The sequence below is a fragment of the Falco cherrug genome, chromosome Z (genome assembly GCF_023634085.1).
Source record: "Falco cherrug isolate bFalChe1 chromosome Z, bFalChe1.pri, whole genome shotgun sequence".
Classification (NCBI taxonomy): domain Eukaryota; kingdom Metazoa; phylum Chordata; class Aves; order Falconiformes; family Falconidae; genus Falco; species Falco cherrug.
This window is the reverse complement of record NC_073720.1, coordinates 35,951,328-35,970,153: the sequence shown is the minus strand read 5'-3', so window position 1 is coordinate 35,970,153 and position 18,826 is coordinate 35,951,328. Positions and strand designations below refer to the sequence as shown.

Here is an 18,826-nt window from a genome sequence, read left to right as displayed (position 1 = left end):
GCCCTATCAGCCATCCTTTAGCACTAAGAACAGGAAGGAAAATAATCACCTGCCTCAGTTTAAAGTGAAAGACAGTGTGGCCCAAATAAGAAAGATTTTTCTGGACCAGATTAATAATCATCTAGGACTAATCTAAAGCTGCTCAGGAAATAACTCCATCATCAGCCTTTGTATATTTCAGAACCCATCTTTTAAAATGAGACTATTTTGTACTGTCATATAATTTTTCTCTTGTATGCAACAGTCTGTTTCATCATAACAAACAGAGGAGAAATTCTGTCTTATCAGGACAGGATTTTATTTTATTGTACATACGTTTGCATGCCATGCTAATAATCACAGCTGTCATTTGTTATGTGATTACACTCAATATGAAACAGAATCTCTTTTTGTATGGTTCGGAGATGGACATTTAAAGGGCAGCTACAAAAAGGACAGAGGCTCTCTCTCCTCAAGGAGCCACACGGAGAAGACAAGGGACAGTGGGTACAAGTTGCACTGGCAGAGGTTTCATTTTGATATAAGAAAGAAATTTTTTGCAGTGAGAACAATTATTCAGTGGAACAACCTCCCCAGGGATGTGGTAGGGTCCCCATCACCACAGGTTTTCAAGATGCGATTGGACAGGATGCTCAATAATCCCATTCAGGCTCCATTTCCCACAAAGGGTTGATCTTTTGAGGTCACTTCCAACCTGGGCTGTTCTGTGAGTCTATGGTTAGAAAGAATTAACACAAACTTGTAACAAATTGCTAGAGAGTGGGTATGTCTTTCTTTGTATAATGACTAAGGTTTTATAAATTCAGAACTTGCACATGCTCTTATTTCAGTGCTGTCTTGAAAAGAACGTCATACACTGAAGGTGTCTCAACATCATTGTATAATTCGACATATGTCTGCCACTTGCACAGAAATTTTCCACAACCACAATATACCATTGATGCTGAGCTGTGACCCATAGCGCAGAAAGACTAATCTATAATTACAAAACTTGGTACACAACTAGAATTGACACAATGCTGCTTGTATCATAGTCTGATCTCTTCATACATGGACCTATTTATGCACTCCTAGTTTAAGGTCAAAATTACTTCCTAAATGACTAAAATAATTATCTAAGTACTGGTTCTATTTGTGTGAAATCCACTTGACTGCATTTAGTTTTATTGCTGAAGTTCAGTTTTTAGAACATAGGGAGCTGAAAAAAACCTGCCTTTTTTTACTTCCTTTCTTCAAAACTCTACTATGCATTTCTTTTTATTTAAAGTAAAAATTAAAAACCACTATCGTATATCCCATCAGGGCCCTGATGGCACTGACAGGGCTTACCAGCCCTGCCAAGCCTCCCCAGGGCCCAGGACCCCATGTCAGCCTCCAGGGCCGCCAGCCCCTGCCCCAGCCATGCCATAGCAGAGCCAGTCTCCAGCTGCCCCCGTGCCTGGCCGCTGGGCCAGTATCACAGCCTGGCTCTGCCCATCCCAGTCCCTGCCAGATGCCAAATGCCCAGGAATGGGGCTGCCTCTGCCTGCTCCCTGCCCAGCTGCCCTGCTGCTGGCTGGGGCGGTGGGACAGGCCCCGGCTGCCCAGCTGCCTCTGCGTGCCCAGGGAGCCTCTGTCCCTGCCTGCACCCTGACACCTTCTCCCTGCTAATTTTAAAGGATGCTTTGTAGTTTTTCCCTGTAAAATAAATAGAAAATGTCTACCATCATTTAGCTTACATGAATTAATTTTCATTCTGTTTTTTAAGGAAAAGAGAGAGATTCAACACAGAGTAATTTAAATGCTGTAGAGGGATTCTTAGAAAGCAAAACCATGGCATTTTGTTGGGCATGTGATGGAAATAAATCACTGCTTTCTGTTAAGGACCTTTCTGTATCACTTTGCTAACTACTTCCAGCTTCTCATCCTGCCTTGCAGTGCCATGAGGGCTTTGTGCATCCAGAAGGACAATGCAGGGCTGCTGTGACAGCAGTCTGAGCACACACTGCCCACAGATGCTCTCTGCTCAAGCGGCTTTCCACTGCTGCCGGGGCTGACGGCAGCCACTACAGTTATGCTGTTCTGTTGGGGTGGGGTTTTTTTGATACTGCATATCCTGTCATCACAAATAACATCACACTGCATCCAAGCCTCAAGAAGACAAAGTTCAGTCAGGAAGGTGAGAATGTAACAGTTCTCAGAACAATATTTTTAAAAAGAGTAAAATTGTGTTTGTTCATGTAGTACACAGTAAGCCAAAGCAAAGACCACGCTGCAAACAAAAGCAAAAGTTCATTATCAGGCCACAAACACACACATGTGGACATACTACAACCTTGTTATTTAAAAGGTTTTGGGAAGTCAAAAAAATAAATTATTCAGAGAATAAACCCCATTATTTATTCCTGGTTTTAAATACAGTTTTATCCTGTACATATTTGCCCTATAATCCCTGTTATAAGACTTCTATAATTGCTTGAACCATTCAAGATGCCTTTCACTAACATGAAATTTTGGGGAAGACCTGATTTCTGAGGAAAAGAATAGGAAGTACTACCTGCTTCCCACCCCCTTTGCCCCTCCCCCCTTTGCCCCCCCCAATAAATGTTATAACCTGTCTGCTGAGGAGCTCTAGGTATGTAGGGTTTGGGTTTTTTTTGCAAACAGTGGCAATTCAGAAGCTTTCAGAAGCAGCCACAATTGACAAAGCTCCGTGGAGACTTCTTAGAGATGACTGAAGTTAGACCTGTCTAACTAAGTAGCTAACTGACTTTTCAGACCTGACAAGTACGTCAATAAAGAGTACATTCAAGTCTTCTGCCAAGCAACACTTTTCATTCTGTATTTCTAGAGCTGGACACTGAAGCTGAATGCTGGATGTCTGTCCTATGCTTTCAGATGCTTATCCCTGCATAAGCCAGACAAAGACAAGTGGTCAAAATGGAACCCACTATAAGGAAGATGAAAAGAAAATAGCATTACAGAAGCCAGACAGAAAACAAGCTGAAGAGAAAGAGGGTGTGGTGGGCATATGCACTCTGGAAGAAGACATCAGTCAGAGATGCAAAGGAGTTGCTTTCTAAGGTAGGTAGGCAGCAGCAGAGAAGACAGAAGCCTACAGATGAAGAGATAGGCAGCTGTTTAGGGGCACGCATAAAAGGGGAATGAATAAAACTCAAAGCCAGAATGAGTAGGATTAGATGAAAGCAAAAAGAAGCAGGATCTAGTAGACTATAGAGAAGAGTGTCTGCAAAAAAACTGGTATTTCTGTGCCCTTTGTCTTTGCTTCTTTCTGTCTGCTGTAAATAGCTTGAAACCTGTTAGCAAATAAAAAATAATTAAAAAATGAAAAATTCCAGCCCTATAAAAAGTGCTGTTCCTTGTGCAGAATAACAAGATACTCATGGGACAATAATTCTAGTGTTAGGTCTGTGGTGTGCATCTACTGGGCCAAAGATTGCTGATGGCACAACTCATGTTCCACCTGATGGATTTTTCTTCTGGCAGATGTAGGCTTTCAGAACTGCTACATGAAAGTAGCTCAAGATATCCCCCATTAAAACAGCATTGTCTGCAAAGTTAAGTACTTACAAATTATGAAAAAAGGAGAACTTTCCTTCTGCAGTCTGAATTCAGTATCTCACAGCATCCATGTTACAATGCAAACTGCATTCCAACTGAATGGGTTATTTTTTCTCCAAAATCTTGATTCATTCAGTGAACAGGATTGACAATGGTCAAGGTGTTAAACAGAGTTGTGCTCTTAAGCAGGCTGCTGCCGGTGCAATCTGTCTTTCAGATAACACAGAATTGGGAATGGGATGAAGAAGCAGTATGGAGGACTCCTCCAGTCTTGGCCTCATCCCCTTCTATTTCTACTTTTCCTATCATAGTCACTCTTCTGACCTGTTTCTTTCTTACCTCTTTCCAGTTCTGCTCACCCTCAGCACCCAATTCCTTCTTCAGGCATTCAGTTACGGCATGACATGTCTAGTCTCAAAAACAGGATAATTCTGTTAAAAAATGAAAATGTCTACTTTGAAGTAATAGAAAATACCATTCTACAGTATATAAGCTTTTAAAAGTTAAAACCAACTAAAATACTGTCAAGGTCTATTTTCTGACTGTCCTGGTTTCAGCTGGGATGGAGTTAACTTTCTTCCTAGTAGCTAGTACAGAGCTGGGGTTTGGCTCTGATGTGAGAACAATGTTGATAACGCACGGATGGTTTCGGTGGTTGCTGGGTGATGTTCATACCAAGTCAAGGACCTTTTGGTTTCTTGGGCCCTGCCAGCCAGAGGGCTGGAGGGGCATGGGAAGTGGGGAGGGGGCACAGCCAGGGCAGCTGACCTGAACCAGCCAAAGGGATATTCCATACCATGGGACATCATGCTTGGTATATACACTTGGGAGGTTAGCTGGGGCGGGGGGAATCGCTGCTGGGGGACTGGCTGGGCATCAGTCAGCGGGTGGTGAGCAGCTGTACTGTGCATCACTTGGTTTCCTTTCTCCCTTTTCCCTTGGATTTTAACCTTTTTAACCTTTCCAATATAACTGTTGTTATTATTACTATTACTATTATTGTTGTTGTTCTTACCTTTTTATTCTGTTTAGATTATTAAATTGTTCTTATCTCAACCCTCAAGTTTTACACTCCTTTCCAATTCTCCTCCCCATCCCTCTGGCTGGGGCGGAGTGAGCAATTGGCTGCGTGGTGCTTGGTTGCTGGCTGGGGTTAAACCACGACACTGACACACTTAGATGTATGTAGTTCTACCAGTCCTGCCAATAGTCGAAATACTTTACTGTTCTCCTTTTTTTTTTTTTTTGACTGCAGACATCTTGGTGTGAAGATGCTGTCATGCTCCATATTCTGCACCCCATTAATTGACACTATAAATTTTCAGTACTCATACTCATTAGTATTAGAAAGCAGACATATTCCTTATTCGTATGTTTAGTAAAGAATTTAACACTATTACAACAAAGTTAAGTCTTGGATTTTCTATTCTACAGAATTCATCAGTTCATACACCCTGGAATCATAAAAAAAAAATATGTTATGCTGAGACTAAAAATATTATGGTAGATGTGCAAACACGGCCTAAAAATCTAAGCCTCTGACTTTAAGCATAAACTATTAATTTCTACTTCTTGCTACTTTTAATGCTGGAATAACTTTATGCTGCAAAATATGATTAAAACCGATAGTCTCCTTTTCCTCTGTTTTTCATTTAATTTATTTTACAAATATGCATTGCTTACTGCTGAGTTTGGTGAGATTGATTTTAGCAGGAATAAGAAAAAAGTACATGTTCATTCACTAGTCTTTGTAGTACTTATTTTCTGTCCAGTATCAACTTCCCAACTCAGAAACTGTGCTACATGTGGTGCAGGGCCAACGGGAGCCTCTCATACAGCAGTCTCATATTTATTTATGTCACCAATGCTGCTTCTTTAGAAGGCGGCATTAATACTTAGATATTCCTCATCAAAGAAGAATATAGCTCTGTGGCTGGTGTCATCGCCACAAATTTGGTGGTTTTTTTTATAACGGGATGGTCTGCCTGGAATCTGGCGTGCTGGCATCAGGTGGGATTCACCTTTTACAAAGGCAGAATAGAGGAGAGTTTGTGCTCCTGAGCTGGGGTGCACTCATTGACAGGGCTTTCAACTAGACTGGAGGGGGGGCAGGGATAGTATCAGGCTTGCCTGTGACAAGCTGTGGGATGTTAGAGGGTTGGGGTGCTAGTGAGGGCCCTCAGCCTGTTGCTCTGGGACATGCTGTGTACACTGGAGCACATTTCCAGTCTTACAGGGATGAGCCAGGAGCTCCTGAGGCAATAGGAGCCAACAGGGAAACATCAGTGAAATACCTCAGAGGAATTAAGGTTCCTCTTGAAAGGTGATGTGGCCAACAGCCCAGCTGAAAGGCCTCTACACCAATGCACACAGCATGAGCGACAAACAGGAGTTGAAAGCCACCGTGCTGCTAGAAAGCCATGACCTGCTTGCTGTTACTGAAACTTGCTGGGATGAACTGAAGACTGGAGTGCAGCTGTCGATGGCTACAGCCTGTTCAGAAGGGACAGGCAAGGAAGGAGGGGCAGCGGGGGTGCCCCCTACGTCAAGAAACAGGTGGATTGTGAAGAGCTGTCTCTGAAGAATAGCCACGAGCAAGTTGGAAGTCTATGGGTAAGAATTAGAGACCAAGGCAACAGAAGGAACCTTGTGGCTGGTGTTCAGTACAGGCTGCCCGATCAAGGGGAGGCTACTGGCACAGTCCTCTTACTCTAGCTACAGAAGACATAGGTCTTGCAGGCTCTCATCCTGCTGGGGGACTTCAACCACGCCAACACCTGCTGGAAAAGTAGCACCAGCGGCTGTAGGCAATCCTAGAGATTCCTGGATTGCATTGAGGATAACTTCTTAAACCAGGTAATAGGCAGCCCTACCAGATGGGATGCGGTACTGGACCTGATGGTCACCAACACAAGTGACCTAATCAGTGACATCAAGATTGGAGGCAGCCTGGACTGCAGTGATGATGCACTGGTGGAGTTCACACTCCTGAGGGATATGGGTCAGGCAAACAGTAAAGTCAGGAGCCTCAATTTTAGGAAAGCAAACTTCCAGTTGTTCAAGGAGTTAGTCAGTAGGACCCCCTGGGAAACTGCCCTCAGGGACAAGGGAGCAGAATAGATCTGGCAGATCTTTAAGGATGCTCTCCATAGAGCACAAAAGCTCTTGTTTCCTAGGTATAAGAGATCAGGAAAGGAAGGTAAGAGACCAGCATGGATGAGTTGAGACCTACTGGTCAAACTAAAGGGCAAGTAGGAAATGCACGGGCCAGTGGAAGCAGGGACAGGTATCCTGGGAAAAGCATAGGGATGCTGCCTGGTTCTGTAGGGGTGGGGTGAGGAAGGCCAAGGTGTGGCTGGGGCTGACCTTGACAAGGAATGGAAAGAATTATAAGGGCTTCTATGTGTATGTCAGCCAGAAAATGAAGATCAGAGAATGTGTACTCCTCTGATGAACACAACTGGCAAACTGGTAATGACAGACAAGGAGAAGGCTGAGGTAGTCAACAGGTTTTTTTGCCTCAGTCTTCACTGGCAACCTTTCTTCCCACACCCTCGATTGGATGGACCTCAAGGCAGGGACTGGGGGAGCAAAGTACATCCCACTGTAAGAGAAGATCATGTTCATGACTACCTGAGGAATCTGAATATACCTAAGCCTATGGGACGTGATGAGATGCATCCCAGGCTCCTGAAGGAATTGGCTCATGTACTTGTCAAGCCATTCTTCATGATATTTGGAAAGTCATAGCAGTTAGGTGAAGTCCCTGATGACTGGAAGAAGGGAAACATTGCACCCATTTTTAAAATGGGTAGAACGGGGGACCCTAGGAACTACTGACCTGTCACTCTGTGCCTAGGCAGATCATGGGACAGATCCTCCTAGAAGCTATGCTAAGGCACATGGAGGACAGGAAGATAATTCAAGACAACCAGCATGGCTTCACCAAGGGCAAGTCTTGCCTGACCAACCTAATGGCCTTCTATGATGCAGTGACTATATCAGAGGACAAAGGAATTGCTACAGATGTCATCTATCTGGAATTCTGTAGGCCTTTGACACAGCCCCCACAATATTATTCTTTCTAAATTGGATAGACATGGATTTGATGGGTGGACTGTTTGGTGGATAAGAAATTGGCTGGATGGTTGCATCCAGAGGGTAGTGGTCAAATGGTGGTAAGTGTGTCCCTCAGGGGTCCATACCGGGACCAGTACTGTTTAATATCTTCATCAATGACATGGACAGTGGGAATGAATGCACGCTCAGCAGGTTTGCAGATGACACCCAGATGAGCGGTGGGTGTCATGCCAGGCATGTCCCCCATGCCTGAGGGAAGAGATGCCATCCAGAGGAACCTGGACAAGTTCAAGAAGTGGGCCCATGTGAACCTCATGAGGTTCAACAAGGACAAGTGCAGGCTCCTGCACCTGGGTCAGGGCAACCCACAGTATCAATATAGGCTAGGGGATGAGGAGACTGAGAGAAGCCCAGTGGAAAGGGACTTGGTACTGGTGGATGAAAAGCTGGACAGAGCTGGCAATGTGAACTTGCAATCCACAAAGACAACTGTATCCTGGGCTGCATCAAAAGAAGCATGACCAGCAGGTCAAGGGAGGCGATTCTCTCCCTCCACCCTGGTCTTATGAGACCCCCCCTGGAGTACTGCATTCAGCTCTGGGGCCCCCACATAAGGAGGACACAGACCTGCTGGAGTGAGTCCAGAGGAGGGTCATGAAGATGATCAGGGGGCTGGAGCACCTCTCCTGTGAAGACAGGCTGAGAGAGTTGGGGTTGTTCAGCCTGGAGAACAGAAGGCTCCCGCAGACCTTATAGCAGCCTTCCAGCACCTAAACAGGGCCTACAAGAAAGCTGGAGAGGGACTTTATACCAGGGTATGTAGTGATAGGACAAGGGGTAATGGCTTTAAACTGAAAGAGGGTTGATTTAGATCAGATACAAGGAAGAAATTCTTCACTGTAGGGGTGGCGAGACACTGGAACAGGTGGGCTAGAGAAGTCGTGGATGCCCCATCCCTGGAAATGTCCAAGGTCAGGCTAGACAGGGCTCTGAGCAGCCTGCTCTGGTTGGAGATGGCCCTGTTCATTGCAGGGGGGTTGACTAGATGAGAGGAGGTCCCTTCCAACCCAAACTGTTCTGTAATTCTATAAAATGGCCCCTGGATCAGCCTGAGAGCTAACCATTGTTCTTTGGAAGATTTAGCTCTGACTTTGGTGTATATGAAGCAGACAATATGCTAAACCCTGGAAAACGTTCTTTTAAGTATACAGAGTAATTAACAATGCCTCTTCTCAGGTGCTGTCTAGCATGTGGCTGTGTGACAAGAGGAAGGCAAGTGTGTTTTCAGCAGTGTGTCTCCTTGAGAGTGAAGGAGTTCCCCAGCTGTTCCAGCCCTAGCTCTACTAAAAGCAATCAAAAGACAACAGGCTTCATCCTGGTGTTCCCTGGCAACATAAGCAGCTGTTATGACACTCCCTCTTATTCTTTTTCTTCATGTGATGTGAAATAAAGAGGTTTTGCTAGGATACACCGAGAGCTAAAGCATGAAGGACTTATTGGAAGGGGTAAAATTTTTCAGTGGTTTCTGTTCCTTAGCACTAGCATTATTCCAAAATAGAGGCCTATTCTAAATCTGAATTTTTTCAAGAAAACTATTGCATTTGGAGTAGACTCTAACTGAAATAGCTTTAAAAAACCCTCTTGCATGAATGCATGATGTCTATACAAATCTGCCTTACATAGGTAAGGCTGTTCTTCTCTAATAAAGAGCTGTAACAATATAATATCTGTCCACTTAAGGAGAGAAGGGCTGTAGTAATTTAACTGCATTGCTTAGTTACACCAAGAAGATGGAGAAGTTAGATCAAAAATGCCAACAGTACAGTGTCAGACACACAACAGAGCTACCACATCGCCGGCTGAAGGCTTAATTATTTTCTCTGTTTTGAAAACTAGCTCTTTTAATATGCTTTTGTACTAACACTGAAAAAGTATTTTTTGCTTAGTTAAATAATAAGATTAAATGAAGGACAGAGAATTAACACCACCACCAGAATATTTAGGTCTCAAATGTGGTTTTGTTGATCTTATCTATGTAATCAGTGCCTGCCGAGATGGAGAGTTTACAGCTGTTGTGAGGTAATGTTTCCATCTCTTAGCAGCAATTTCTTCTCTAGGAATCTAAAGCATGAGCAGTAGATACCGATTTTTCAAAGTATCAGCCCTCAGAGATGATGAACCTTTCCTAAAGGGCATTACATTGATTAGAAAGCCTTTGTCTAGTGACTACATGTAGAGGTACTATACACAGCTTCAATTTAAAATGTTTTTTAGTCTGTCAGCCTGTCAAATACGAGGTATGTGTGAAGATTTGCTTTCATTCAATTAAGTTTTTTGTATTTACTTGTACATATTTTTGTTGTTCAAATATTTCATCAGCTGTTCATTTAACCACAAGTAATAGTAGTACAGAGATAAAAAACCTGAACTATTTTATACAGTTTAACAGTAAGTTCTGTGTAATGTCAAGTGGCAATAGCAATGTAGTATTTACTTCTCTAGCTCCTAGTAACAACTCTTCTCAAAGTTCATGTTTTACTGACAGGATTAATTCTGTTAATTATGCTTCCAAAACCTTGAGGAAGTCTGGGGAGAAAAAGGCCATTTTAATAAAAAGCCCCTTGAAAGTTAAGGAAATAATTGCTCCTCCATTCTTAGTATACAGTTCATAAACAGATAAAACTCCTTCCATACCACAAATCCCAGGAAATGCCTTCAATCTATGATAACTTCCACATTTGTGCGAAGTATCAACAAATCACAATGCTATGCTATTTGCTATTATTCATAAGCTTAGGTGTGAAATTCTTTAAAATCTTCAGAAATTACTATAACCAGTTTGCACCGAAAGTCTTTATTTGGGATAAAAGCTAAGAATCACACAATGACAGAATGGTTGTTGAGGTTGGCAGGGAGCTCTGGAGGTCATCTGGCCTAGGTGACCACAGTTTTTGACTATATCCAAGGATGGAGACTGCACAACCTCTCTGGGCAACCTGTGCCAGTGATCAGACACCCTCACAGAGGGAAAGCATTTCCTGATGTTCAGAGAGAACCTCCTGTGTTTCAGTTTGTGCCCATTGACCCTTGTCCTGTGACTGGGCACCACTGAAAAGAGCCTGGTTCTGTTCTCTTTGTACCCTCCCTTCACGTATTTGTACACATTGATGAGATCCTGTCCTGGTTTTAGAGGGTACAGAGTTAATTTCCTTCTATAGTAGCTGGTGCAGTGCTGTGTTCTGGATTTGGTGTGAGAACAATGTTGATGGCACATGGATGTTTTCAGTTATTGCTAAGTAGTGTTTATACTAAGTTACAGACTTTTCAGTTTCTCCAGCCTTGCCAAGGAGAAGGCTGGAGGAGCACAAGAAGCTGGGAGGGGACACAGGACAGCTGACCCGAACTAGCCACAGAGATGTTCCATACTATAGAATGTCACGCTCAGTATATAAACTGGGGTGAGGGTGGGGTTGGCTGGGGGCACTGATCGCTGCTGGGGACTGGCTGGGCATCGGTCAGCGGGTGGTGAGTGGTTGTACTGTATATCACTTGTCTTCTTTTCTCCCTTCCCTTTGGATTTTGTTCCTCTCCCCTTCTTCCTCCTTTTTGTTATAATAATTACTATTATTGTCTTCATTTTGGTTTATGTTATTTAAATTATGAAATTGTTCCTATCTCAACCCTTAGAATTTTACATTCCTTCCTAATTCTCCTCCCCATTCCTCTTGTGGGGGGAGGAGTGGGCAAGCGGCTGCATGGTACTTGGCTGCTGGTTGGGGTTAAACCACGACAGATCCCTCCCTAAACCTTCTCCTCTCCAGGCTGAACAGACCAAGTTGTCTCAGCCTTTCCTCATAGGGGAGCTGCCATAGTGCCATCCTGATCTTAGGGACCCTTTGCTGGATCCTCTCAAGTATCTGCATGTCTGTCTTTTACTGGGGAGCCCAGAACTGGACACAGGACTCCAGGTGTGGCCTCACTGACTGAGCAGAGGGGGAGGATCTCCTCCCTCAACCTGCTGGCAGCACTCCTCCTAACGCAGCCCAGGAAACCATTTGCCTTCTGTGCTGCAAGGGCAAATTGTGTGAACAAAAAATTGTGTGAATACCAGTAAATTATTGTCTTGAATAAAACCATTTTAAAGTCTTCAAAGTCCTGAAGAAGCTGATTGTCATCGTTTTGAGAGATCCTGTGTCTGTTTTAACTACTACTAATCTCCTTTTTTAGTAAAACTGAGCATCATACAGTCTAATGTCTATATTAGTATTTTAAGATACTAGTACATATATAACATACCGCATCCTGATACACCTGTCAGGACAGGATGTTTACAGATTGTTAAGCTAAAGGCAGCATACAGCAGGGGCAATTTTTAAAAACTGTTTTGATGCTGGACAACCATTGAAATCCTGGGAAAACATGCCAGAAGACCTTTAAAAACTGCAAGTTACCTTCTTTAAAGTCACTCAGAGTCACCAGTAAAATGGAATACAGATCCCAAACCTTTTAAAACTCTGGTTAGCAACACAGCAACAGGCTTAGCCTCACTACCATAAGAGATAAAACCCTTCTCTCCCTCTGTAACCCACCTGCTGACAATTGCTCACAAAAAGCTTCCAGCGGGAAGCTCTTCATTAAGAAATGGAAAACTGACCCAGCATTAGATAAGCAAGTAGGAAGTAATTATATACATTTATAATGGCTTCAAAAAGGATTGAGAAACAGTTAATGAAGTTTTGCAGATAGAAATACAATGTGTTCTTCATATAAACACTGAAGAAGATAAACTACAGATACAATAAATTACTAATATGCTATTCTCTAACAATTAACCAGTTCTAGGTTTCTTGCTGATCAAGGTCCTTTTCTCCCACTTACAGATTTACAATTAAATCATAATTAATACAATATTTTCAATCTTCTTACAAGTCCACACTGTATGTCTGTCCTTCATGGGCTTCCCCAGGGCAAAGATTCTTAACTAAAGCATGCTTTAGAAATATATAGCTGATTTCTTCTTAGCTTATTGTTCTACCCCAAGAAACCTTATAACCTCCCAAAATTGTGACGCCCTTGATTTTACCTTAAATTGACAGCAATTGTTCAACATTCCTAACTGAAGACTTTGGAGAGAGATTGGTTGATGCACCAGCCATTCCTTCTCAATATTCGATTTCATCTTTCTGGGCAGTTCATAAACAGAGTTTATTTGAGACACAGAGGATAAACTCAGTAAAGGACTTCAAATGCAAAAGTATTCAGAAGAAAAGGAAGATCTCTTCCTACCCATTAGTACAGCAATTCCAGAGCAGATGCCTCTTTTGTAGTAGTGGTTGAAAAGTGCTCCAATTTTATAAAACAAATTTAAAAAGCAAAACTGTAATGCACAATCTGAGCAAGTCGTGAGAAAAGTCTAGGGAAATGTCACAGAGATTATGTTAATATTTTTCTGTACTTTGTTCAGATTTCACACATAAGTTAAACAACGTTTAGTTAATATTTGGACATGAATAATAGAAATAAAAATTGTTAAAACACTGAGAACAGAAAAATGAAAACATGTAATTTCATTTTACTTAGGTTTGACATAGTAATCTGGAATTAAAAAGTATAAAATACATTAAAATAATCTGCAATATGCTTGAAATACAGGAGAGAAATACTCAAAACTAAGAGCTTTTCTAGATAAATTGCTAAACAGTTCAGTGCCTATCACAATGGCTGCCATTCTATTTCCAGCCCTTATCAGAGTAAAGATGCTTAAGTTCATACCTTATCTGTGTGTTGGAAAGAAATACATTATTTTGCGTATTATTGCATAGAAATGAGTCAACTATACAGTGTTGGTCTTTAAAACTCCTCCCTTTTTGTAGGGAGTATTCTACCTTACAGATGAATCACATAAACAGCATTACATATCTCTCCATCTATGACTTCAATTTTAAAACCAAAGCAAAACAGCTGCTCCTTCGGCACGGCAGGAGGAATGTGAATATGTTTCACTGCTTTATTTTTTTCTTAACTGTTAGGGTATGGGTAAAGCTAGTCTATCTTTCATTTACAGAGTGAAATATATGATCTCATAGAAGAATTCCATCTACCTAACATTAACTCATGAACTGTAAAGGCTGGTAAAAAAAAAAGGTAATGCAAAATTTAAAAACAAACAAAAGGAAACATTATACATGCTGCTTCTTTATTTCTGGCAGGAAAATAGATAAATACACATACAGTTTTCTGTTTTGAAGTCTGATTCGGACAGAATTCTCACTGCCATATTTATCATAGAGAAAACCTTGTATTTACAGGAACAATTGAAATGCTGGATGGAAAAGGATTTCTGAACATCTTTAGCAACAGTCTTCTCTCACCAGCTGGAACCGCTGGTCACCTTCAGGGAAGAAGGCAGCAAATAACATTGCCTGAACAAAGAGAATTTGTGTGTCAAAAGGCTTTTGCTTCTACAGTTATCAAGACTGCAGGTCGTATTTTTAATATTGGTGCTCAGTCCACTCGGTGCTTGGAGTAGCGAGTTCTTCATACATTTTGTAATGAACCAGAAAACAATTACACAAAAAGAATCTGACTGTGACACAGTGAGTGTTCAGTCTCTAGTAAAGCAGCTAGAACACTCAGTGCACATTCAGAGAGGTGGTGTAGAGGACTAAGTTTTGTGTGCAAGCGTGGCATGAGAAAACTTCAGAGGACATGATGGAGGAAGAAATATTTGTTATACAAATATTAATCCTAGGAGTATTCCTATTTGTGATCAAAACATGGTTTTTAACATATTTTATCGTCTTCTGTGGAGAGCTACTCCAGCTCATGCCAGAAGAGGGGGGTCTTCTCTTTCACCGCAAGTATATGGGCGCAGTAACTGTTTGTCTTGGGTTGGACTACCCTTCTTTTCACAGTTCAGACTGAACCTTTTTTTAAAAAGTTCGTTCCTGATGCAATTTATAAATGAAAGCACCTTCACTAAGTCTGTGTTTATACATGTATACAGTATGCTTTTTCGTGACAACCTTGAAAAGCCAGTACCAGCCTCAAATTCCTTAAAAACTATCCTGTATTAGACCTGATGCTCTGATTATGATGGGGACATAAGAGGAACTGGGAAAGTAAGAAATTAAGGACATATTTTGATAGTGAGACAATAGAGTTACTCGTAGGTTCTTAAGGCTATCTTATTAGGTTCTATATTTAATTCTGATTTTTTTGATGTTGCATAATTAATACCACCTTTGCTATAATCCTCTTACAATTATGCTGTGTGGCAGGGCTGAGGAATGTCTGACTTTTTCTGTCTAGACTTTAGGGGGAAATATGTTTTTGGGAAGCATTTTTGAATGAAAAGGAAGACGCACAACTTGTACTTTTTTTCTTACAGTAGCAAGGAAAGACATCTAGAGATGCAATAAAAAAGAATGATAGAATGAATGGAAAGCAGGAAGATACAGTGTAGTTAATGCAGTATTATTTTTAATAATCCTAAAGAGGAGGAAAGAAATATCTAAAGTGTCTGATTTTAAAAGCTGTTCCAGTACTATCGCAGAGGCTCAAAAAACAGATTACCGCATGACGACAATGCCGTTAGCAGTTTTGTTGTGAAGTAACTGTCCTGAATTGCCACGTTCAGCTCTGATCCATTACCTGAATAGACCATGGTAACGCAATCATAAGCGTGATAATTTATTCTGTAGCCAGATATAAGAACAGTTTGGCCATTTCAGCCATCTAATTATTCAAATAAACCCCAAACTCTATTGGAGTTTAAAAATATAAAAGCACCATCTTTGTAAAACTTGCTAAGCCCAGCAGCAACTAGCTGGGTTAGCTCTCAGAAGGTAAACTGCCACCACCATCGCTAATACAGGAGGTCCTCAGAGACATAATTAAAAGTCTAAAGAGGAAACTGTCACACTGTTGGAAAGACACAAAAAAAGAAAGCCCACCAGGGGACAGAGATCAAATAGAACAGAACAATATTTTAATCTGATCCATTAAAAATAACAATTAAAACCCAATACATTTGTCTCTACAAAGATACGGTTAACTTGTATATACAATACACATTGTACTTAAATCACACCTTTCAGATGGGTCTGCCAGGACATTTCACAGATATCAATGGCAGAACTCAGTTAATCAGCTTAAGCCAAAGGCAACCACTGAGGTTTGAGCTGTGATCTAAACCTAAGTATGTGATACATCTTGACCCTCCATAGACAGCACTGATTTCCATTTTTGAGGAGTGCCACAGCTGAAAGACAGAGATATAAAAAAGCTTCAAATAAATTTGTTGTCAGGTCATAGGTCAGCACTGTAAGACCTCACAAGGTGAACTGCATGCACACAGTTAGACAGCTGATCCAGAAGGTGGATGTTCTGCTTGCCATATTGTTTTGCAACTCAAAATGTATTCTTGCAAGAACAGTAAAACGGAATGTGTTGCCCATACTATTTGAGCAAAGTTGTGTAAGACCAAAGCTAGTAAGAATGCTGATTTTAGCATTTTGCACAATCTGGAGCTTATATAGGTGTATATATCTCAAGGCTGTGCACATCATGCCTATACAGCATCTAAAGCATACAATACTCTCTCAGTTTAACAGCAGACAGTTCAGGCTACAGACTATGAATATTTCTAAGCTACAAAGCAAGGATATTACTGTCAATGTGTCCCTAATTGAAGCAAAAGTATCTAATTCCTAAACAGCTAACTAAAATATTTCTAAAGGAACAAGTCAAAAGAAAGCCACAAGCTCTCAACATGAGGTCACAAAGTGACATTGATATTTTTTCTATTTTTGGTACAGACGGTGTAAAAACTACTTCATAATATCAATCAAGTGAGGAATGAACACTAAAATACCTTTAAGAAGACATCTAATTCATCTAATTTCAAACATTTTAAAAAACAGAACTAGAAACAAATGCCAGGGATGTGTCAGGAAGAAAAGGAAAAAAATGTAGCATCTTTGACAACTTATGTGGCAGCATAGAAACATGAACATAATGACATGTGGGGGAGATCTCAGGAAAGACTGTACATAAATCCTTTGGCAGCAATCTATTAAAACAAGATCCACAAACTAGATTAAAACTAATGTTTTGAAATAGAAAGGGTATACAAATAGGTAATAAATTTAATTTAGTGAAATAATGCACTTAAAATTCCCACAGGCACCTCATTGAAAAAGTTGCCTAAAATTTTATGCTCAGGAGAATTAAGATCTGACTGAAGCTAAGGGAGAGAGAATTGTCATATACTGTTAATCTCTCTGAAAATAAATAATCCTTAAAATGTTTATTATTTACCAAATAATGATGCTATAAGTAAATTACTGTAATTCACTAGGAAAAGCACATGCTGTTAAAATATAAAGAATCAGAAAAAGTCTACTGGGGAAATTCTCATCCCAGCAGCTACTTCAGGATCAGAATTTCTCACACTGAGAAAATTAAATGAGGTGGTGGCACTACAGAGAAAAGATCCAATACCCACTAAGTGAACTGAAACAAGTGAATTAGAAAAAACCCAACTAAACCAACATAACTAGTATGGGTAATAAACACTCCTCCCACAAGCCTGCCACGTATCTTGGCAAAAAATGACAAAATAAAATGATCTGTGATTGTGACTGAGTCGTGTTTGGGTAAGCAATGCTGCAAGTATTTTTATTCATTATAATTCACTATTATTCAGAATTTCTTTAATACAACGTGACATTTCACTTTTGCTTGTTAAGCTACAGTAAAAGAAAAAAATCACAGATGCAGAAGTTTGTTTTAGAAGAAGCCAAAATATTTATTTGAAACCTTAATTTTTATAGTCCTTCAGTCAAGCTATGGAGAATAGAGAAGAGAAGATAATACCCCTTTTCTGACTGTTGCTATCAACACAGAGTAAGTTTTAGAAACTGGTTCACTCTAAAGCACCTGTGACGGCATGCGAGGAGGTTATCAGCTTTGGAAGGCAAATGGTAAGGAAGAAGAATCTTGTTTAATGCAGTAAAACGTCTGGTTCATTTACTAGTGAGAAAAAAGAAAGGGATATTGAGAACAGGAACATCCAGAACTATGTAGTACTTGCTAAACAAAGAAGTATGGGAAACTAATATTCAGTATAAAAAAAACACGTATCTTTTCTGACATTAATTTAACAGAAATTGGATAGGTACAGAATAAGAAATACTTAAAAAATCTCAATGTTGATATTGCTTTAAAACTCTTCCATAGCAATTCCAGAGACAAAAATGTCATGTTTTTTTTTCATTTAATCTACAGAATCTAAGTTTTAAAACCCTCATCCTTCTACAACATGCACAGTATCTGGATTTTTTTAGGCTTAATACACCTATGGTCATATATACTTATTAAATATATTTTCCAGATTTAGATCATACATTTCCAGCCAGCACTTTCTCCATAGTTTAGTCAATCTGAAAACAACAATCATTTGGTCCCATTTGGCTCTACAGTTGTATTGTATGGTTTATGAAGCATTATAGACATTCAGTTTTAAATGCATGTGAACGTCAAGTTTAACCTTTTAAGTTTTACAAACACTAACAACCACATTGTATAACTTCTTTTCTTTAAAACACCTAAACCTGGCAGCCAAACTATCTGATATATCCAGCATACCAGAGAGACTCCAATATACAGAAAACTGGGAAACTGAAGGAAAGCTATTCTGAACCTTAAACTAGACCAGCAGACTCCAAACATGTCTCCAAACGATTTATAAATTATATACATGTACTAACTATACTAATGTATACATAGATCATATTTAGAAAAGAGGAATTACAAAAGGATGAGATAAAGACAAATTAAATACTTTACTTTTATAAATGTATTTATTAATGGTACAAAAAATACATTCTTCCTGCATCTCAGTGGATTACTGTGTGCACACCCCACTTTGCAGACCACTGGATTAGACCACTGAAGAATGACAGAAGTTCTCTATAGAGAACTACTTCTCTCATCTGAATGGAGCCTGCAATGACTTACACTCCCATCCTCAACAATGTCTTCTCTTATTTTTTTTCCCCAGTCTTAACTATCTAGCAGTTTATAGAGCTGTTACAGACTGTGTCTTGCATCTATTGCCTGTGCAACCACTCATACTGTCCCCAGTGCTGGCAATTAGCAATCATAGTCTTAATTAGCCTGA

The 18,826-nt window shown here is 40.5% G+C and overlaps 1 long non-coding RNA gene across 1 annotated transcript in view; it reads right to left on the bottom strand.

Moving 5' to 3' along the window:
- Positions 1 to 365: 365 nt before the first annotated feature.
- LOC129734753 (uncharacterized) overlaps positions 366 to 18,826 on the bottom strand; it is a 35,157-nt gene continuing 16,696 nt past the window's right edge. The window contains exons 2-3 of the long non-coding RNA XR_008730331.1: positions 3,901 to 3,992; positions 366 to 712 (exon numbers count right to left, since the gene is read on the bottom strand). This is a non-coding gene — a long non-coding RNA (uncharacterized LOC129734753). The remainder of the gene's footprint in view (positions 713 to 3,900; positions 3,993 to 18,826) is intronic.